Genomic DNA, 5,695 nt, shown 5'->3' with positions numbered 1-5,695 from the left:
TGTTTCAACAACTTCAGCCTCCACAGATCTAGGTTAAAGCCCTAATGATCAAGCTAAACTAAACACATTTTCATCAGTCCTTGTAATGTGCAATCCATGATTAATTGCTCATACAATCATAGCATGGCTAGGGAATTCTGGGAGTTGAAGTCCACACATCTTAAAGATGCTAAGGTTGAGAAACACTGACTCTAGCTTCCCCAATGGATAACTATCCATTCTCTGCTTAAACACCTCCAGCAACGGGGAGTCACCCCTCCCTCACCCTCCCGAGGCAGATTGTTCCACTGTTGAACAGCTCTTATCATTAGAACATTTTTCCTGATATCCAACTGAAATCTACTTCCTTTGTGTTTAAACACATTATTTCTTGTCTTGTCTTCTGGAACAACTCTAAACAATTCTGCCCTGACATTTTTAATTACCTGAAACCAACTTTCAGAACTTCCCGCAGTGTCCCTGTATCACCTTGATTGCTCTTTTCTGAATGCTTCCTAGTTGTCTTCCCTAAAAATGTAGTGCCCCAAACTGGATAGAATGTTCTAGATGCAATCTGACTAGCATAGAATAGAGAAAAATGAAGACTTCTCTGACTCTAACACTACTTCCATTGATACCTCATAGGAATTGCATTTGCTTTTTTTGTAGCTGCATCACATGCTTGACTCATGTTCAGCTTGTGATTCCCCCGCTCCTTTACTTTGTCAAGTACTCTGCTTCAGTCCATTTTCATACAGTTTCCCTTTGGAGAGAAGATCAAAACAAAGTAGAAATTGAGGAGTTGTAATATCTCCTCATTATCTGATCTGTTACAGGTAGTCCTCAACTTACGACCACAGTTGGGACTGGAACTTCCATCACTAAGTGATGCAGTCGTTAAGTGAGTTGCACCCAATTTTACGACATTTTGCCACGGTTGCTAAGCGAATTACTGCAGTCGTTAAGCGAATCCAGCTTCCCCCATTGACTTTGCTTGTTGGAACCCCGTGGGAAGGTCACAAATGGCGATCACATGACCCCAGGATGTTGCAACCATTGTAAATACATGCCGGTTGCCAAGCATCCAAATTTTGATCACATGACTGTGGGGATGCTGCAACATTATAAGTGTGAGGACCGATCGCAAGTCACTTTTTTCAGTGCCATCATAACTTCAAATGGTCATTAAATGAATGGCCGTAAGTCAAGGACTACCAGTAGTATCCTAAAGTAAGGGCAGTTATCCTAAGGTAAGTAAGGGCAGTAGGCCTACCCTTTCCTTTTTCTATTAACATAATCAAAAAGCCCTTTTGATTGCTTTTAGCTTCTCTTGCAAGCTTAAGTTCCTAACTTGTTTTCTGCAAAGATCAGGTACTTGCTGGTAAACCGATTCAGTGATCATACCCATCTGCCATTTCCTCTACATATCCCTTTTAACTTGTAGTTTAGTTGAAAGCTACCTGTGCATCCACAATGATTTCCTAAGCTGCCCCCCATCTTTTCTTCCTCGCTGGATGGGTGTCTCATTATTATCTTAATTTTGAGACATTTCAAACCCCTTCTGTGCTCCATTTGACTTTATGATTTCTGTCCATGGGATCCTGCCTAATGCTACTCTAAGCTTGTTGAAATTAACTCTGTTGAAATCTAGAGTGCATGATGTAATCCAGAAAATTCTTTGGCTAATTGTGGGGAAACGTGCGAATCCTGTTCCTGAATAGTTGAACATCCCTGTGCTGTGCAATATATTTGCAGAGCAACAAGGTTAAGGAAGTCTATTCAGTTCTCAAGAATTCAAAAGCTGTGTGAGAAACTCTTCCCTCAGGCAGCAGTGAGTGGTGCAAAAAGGCAACCTTAGCCTCCCCAGACACCCCCCACCCCCCATTACCTCACCCCACCAACCATGAGGTTTTGAATTCCTAACCCACATGATGTCACTGTTGTGGCATCTAAAGGCAAATCGCACAGAACAAGAAAGATCTTGCAAGGGTGGCTCGGATTAGGAATCACTTCTCAGAGACTTCCCATGGAAGGGTAAAAATATAACCCATATTAAAAAATTGGTGAACACATAGCCATCTACATACATGTGTGTATTCTATCAATTATAATCTATTATCGGTAAATTGCAGAGATTCCCAGAAGTCTCTCACTTCCTGCAATATGTTGTTTCCTTAAGAGTTTGTGTGTCACAGTTCCAAAAAAGTAAGATTAAGAGCAATGTTTCCAAGCCAAGGCCTGAAATAAATACAGTTAAATTATATAATTCACACTTCAAGGTTTTTAAAGAGGTAGAGATATGTGTTGTCTGACTCTACTAATATCACCATTTAATCTTTACTAATATTAAGAATTCTAATGATTTGATTGGTAGATTTATATTGTTTCAAACCATAATGTGATTTGCTTAATTCTGGCTTAGAAGGTTGTAGAAATCTACCAATTGTGATTTGTAACTCGTGGCTTATGTTTTAGCATGATGTATATATTTAAAGACAGTAGATTTAAAGAGAGTTTGTTTGGTGCAGTAGTTAAAGGGACTGGGCTAGAAACTAGAAGACCTTGAGTTCGAGTTTTGCCTTAGGCACAAAGCCAGTTAAGCAGCTTTGGGTCATTTACTCTTTCTCAGCCCTAGAAAGGAAGCAATGCAAACCACTTCTGAAAATGTGGTGAAGAAAACTGTGTGGGAATCAGTATTGACTTAATGGACCATAGCAACACAACCTGAATCCCATCTCCAACCTTACCTTTGTAGGGAAGTTTGTTGTCTTGAAGAAGATGATCTGCACCTCTTTTGGTCAGGTTTCAGGCCTGAGTATAGGATTAAGACAGCATTGGTCACACTCGTGGATGACCTCTGGAGGGAGCAGGATAGTGTATCCATCCTTGTTCTCCTTGATCTTTCAGCAGTCTTCAATACTACTGATCACGTTATCCTTCTGGACTAGCTCTGGGGGTTTGGAGTTTGGGGCATGGTCTATTGGTGGTTCTCTTCTTCCTCCAGGGTCAATTCTAGCTGGAGTTGATAGAAGGGGAGAGGTCCAGTCCACGTCCCCTTTTGTGTGGGGTTCTTCAGGGTTCAGTGCTTTCCCTGATCCTATTTAACATCTGTATGAGGCAGCTGAGGGAGGTCATCTGACAGCACAGTGTGAAGTGATACTCAGCTGTACATCTCTGTCCCTGCCCGACCAAAGGTGGGGTTCTGTCTCATGACTGGAGGCAGTGAGGGTCTGGATGGGCGGAATAGGCTTTAGTTCACCCCTAGCATGACTGAGCAGCTGTGGATACGAGTGCCAGTGATTTGCCATCTGTAGCTCTGGATGGAGTTGCACTGTCTCAAACAGGTTGTGCAACGTGAGGATCCTCCTGGACTCACAGATCCTGTCTGAGCAGTAGGTGGCAGCCATGGCCAGGAGGGCTTCTCTCTAACTTTGTTGTTTATTAATTGTGTGCCTTCCTGGACCAGGACACATTGCACCCAGTCACTCATGCTTCGGCCACCTCCCATGTGGACAACTACAATGCACTCTACATGAGGCTGCCCTTGAAGAACATCTGGATTAATCCAGAATGCAGAAGCATGAGCAATTTTGGATGTATCTAGACATGCTCATGTTACAGCTTTGCTTTGCAAGCTGCACTGGCTCCCAGTAAGTTCTGGGTACAATTCACCCAGGGTGCTGGTTGTCTCCTATAAAGCCATATATGGCATGAATCTGGGTTAACTGAGGAACTGCCTTTCTCCAGTTGTCTTTACCTGTCTCATCAGATCTGGCAAGAAGGGCATGCTGTGGGTCCCATCGATTAGAGAATGTCATCTTGCTGGACCCAAGAAGCGTGTCTTTTCTGTCATAGCATCTGCCCTTTGGAACACCATCCCAGCTGAGACTAAGTGAGTCCCAACCTTGCTAGCCTTTCAGAAAGCACTTAAGGCCTGGGTATTTTCACAGGCTTATTGGCTGGGAGACTAGTTGAGTCCTGATGGGTTGGTGGCCTTCTCAGTGGCCATATTATGTTGCTCTTGGTTATTGTTTTTCTGTTGTTGGTTTGTAAGGTTTCAAATCTCTTAGCTTCCCAGAGCTTTGTTTGTGAGCTGGTTGGTGATAGAAATTAATTTAAATAAATACATGCCCAAACAGTGGAAGATGGATTCATGGGAATATCAACAGAGCTTTTGTGCATACAGAAAATGGCCTTTTGCTCAGCATGCTTAAAATGTGATCAATGAGTTTGTGGTTTAGTAGCTGTGTTTGCATGGATCTTTTAGCCATAACCCTTAGCATAGGACCTAGTTACCTGAGGGACTGCCTTTTTCCCATTGATTCTGTCCCCGCCGCCCCATACATTTGGGTGCACTCCAGGTCCCCTCTATTAAGGACTGTCATCTTGTGGGACCTAGGAAGTGTGTCTTCTCTGTCGTGGACCCCACCCTCTGGAATAGCATCCTTCCAGAGATACAGACGGCACCCACTCTCCTGGGGTTCTGTAAAGCCCTTAAGACCTGCCTTTGGACCCAGACCTGGGGTTAATATGTTTGGAAGGGCCCCTGTTTTCAGTCTGGGCTGTCTCGTTTCATTTTATGTTTTGTTTTAATCTAGTATTATATTTTGTAAGCTGCCCAGAGTCCACTGGAGTGGGGAGCTATACTGTATTTTTTTTTTAATCCATCCAATCCTGTCCAATGCTTGGAGACTGCCTGGACAAGTATCTGCCGTTTTCTTGGCAAGGTTTTTCAGAAGTGGTTTGCCGTTGCCTCCTTCCTAGGGCTCAGAGAAAGTGACTGGCCCAAGGTCACCCAGCAGGCTTTGTGCCTAGGCAGGACTAGTACTCAAAGTCTCCTGGTTTCTAGCCTGGAGCCTTAACCACTAGACCAAACTGGCTGTCATACTATATTAAGTTTCAATCATCATCGTTGTCCACTTGAAGACCCTCGGCATTGACAAAATCACCATCCGTTAACTGCAAAAGGCAGCTTTACTTGGAACAGCTTCCATCCTGCGACGATACCTTTAATGCCTTCAAATGTCTGCCTATCCCAGGTCCTTGGGAAGGACTCGATAGGTGGATAAAAATGCCAAATCCAGGCTAAACATCTGGCTGACTGTGCGACCAATGAGTTTACTCAATAAACTCAAGTGTCTGGATCTGCATAACTCACAGAAGCACACACTAGCCCCAAGAGCTGGGTTTGAACAACACATCAGATTAAAACGTAGTTGCTAGTTTGAGCGTCAGTGCGCTATGCAATACAGCTAGTGTATTGTTTGAACCCACGTGGTACTTAGTTTCTGGTCCTGGGGGTTGGGTGAACCCAGTCAACTGGGGAGATTGAATAAATCATGGTTCAGTCACCCTTGCGATAACTTGCTGGGATTTAGGACAAGGAGTTCTGTGGGGGCGAAACAAGGAACGATCTGCCCAAATCCCGTATTTAGGATCCCAAGCAGCGCAGTTCCAACGAAAGTAACCTGTTGAATCTCTGCCTATCGCCATATCTATTGAAAAAGCGGCCAGCCTGGGTGCCGGACGGAAGGTGAAAGAGGACTGCCTTGACCACTTGGGTCTAATTTAGAGGGGGATGCCCAGGACACTGGGGTTTCTGGAAAAGACCCACGCAGGAAACTCCCATCCTTCAGGAATTCGGCTCTTTGTGCCCTTATAAGGCTATTTCAACTCCTGGCCAATCAGCAGAGGGAGGCGGTGCTCTCTTGGCCCC

This window comes from Python bivittatus, unplaced genomic scaffold (assembly GCF_059951505.1).
Source record: "Python bivittatus isolate LINGU-HERP-01145 unplaced genomic scaffold, Pbiv_v1 ctg000580_np1212, whole genome shotgun sequence".
Classification (NCBI taxonomy): Eukaryota; Metazoa; Chordata; class Lepidosauria; order Squamata; family Pythonidae; genus Python; species Python bivittatus.
This window is presented reverse-complemented; position numbering follows the sequence as displayed.